General features: G+C 61.3%; 1 protein-coding gene across 4 annotated transcripts in view; it reads left to right on the forward strand.

Annotated features, from left to right (window-relative positions):
• LITAF (lipopolysaccharide induced TNF factor) overlaps positions 1 to 1,051 on the forward strand; it is a 33,771-nt gene that overhangs the window by 28,228 nt on the left and 4,492 nt on the right. The window lies entirely within an intron of this gene.

The following is a 1,051-nucleotide window of genomic DNA, read 5'->3' on the forward strand; positions in this document are numbered from 1 at the left end:
TCTAACTGCCACTGTCTCCTGGGGGGGCGGGGAGAGGAGAGCTTGCCCTGCTGTCCCCCTCCAGCAGCACCCCACACCACCACCACCTCCAAGGACCAGGGGTGGGAAGGGCTGCACGCAAGCAAACTAGAGATGCACTGATATATCAGTGCCATATTGGGATGCCACATGCAGGCATGCAGCCACAGCATGGACACAGCCAAGAATGCAGCCTGGCAGCATATACAGCAGCACCCAGCAGGTAAGTCTGGGGAGGGGAAGGGGTGGGGGTGGGGGACAGATCAAGGCCCCCACAGTGAGGGAGGGAGTGGGGCAGGGGTAGGGACAGCAGTGAATGGGACCTTGGGGTCGGGGCAGGTCATGGGATGGAGCCACAGGAGGCTCATCCAAAGGCACTGAGGGGGGGAGGGTGCAGCTCCCCACTAATGCACTCACCCCAGGGGGAGGCAAGTGCCCCTCCAGATTTGTGCTCAGGGCAGAGGTGGGCTGTCTGGGGCAAAGGCAACAGGGTGAAGAGCCCTAGCCCACTTCTGCCCCACGCACAAATCTGGGGGGCATGTGCCCCCTATGCCTCCCCCAGGGGTGCATGCAGCGGTGGGGAGCTAGCCCCCCTACACCCCTCCATGAGGCTCCATCCCATTACCTGCCCTGGACCCAGGGTCCCATTCACCCCAGCCCCTGCCAATGTCCCTGCTCTACTCCCTCCCTCACTGTGGGGGGCCTTGATCTGTACCCCCTGCTCCTTTCCCTTCATCTCCCCTCCCCTCCACAGACTTATCTGCTGGGTGCTGCTCTACACACCACTGGGCTGCATTCCTGTAGGGTTTCCATATTTTTAGTTGTTAAAAAAAAAACAAACACCTGTGGCAGGGTGAATATGATTGTGGGGGGCCCAGTGATATGCACGTGCCCTTCCCTGGCCCCTCACTTCCAAGCCACAGCCCTGCTGCTGTCCCTCACTCCTGACCCACAGTACCCCAGCTCCTGCCAAGATGTGTTGGCTCCCCTCCCCACCTCCCCAGGCTCCAAGCCCCCCAAACACACCCACAGC

This window comes from Gavialis gangeticus, unplaced genomic scaffold (assembly GCF_001723915.1).
Source record: "Gavialis gangeticus isolate Ggan-Ray unplaced genomic scaffold, GavGan_comp1, whole genome shotgun sequence".
NCBI classification, from domain to species: domain Eukaryota; kingdom Metazoa; phylum Chordata; order Crocodylia; family Gavialidae; genus Gavialis; species Gavialis gangeticus.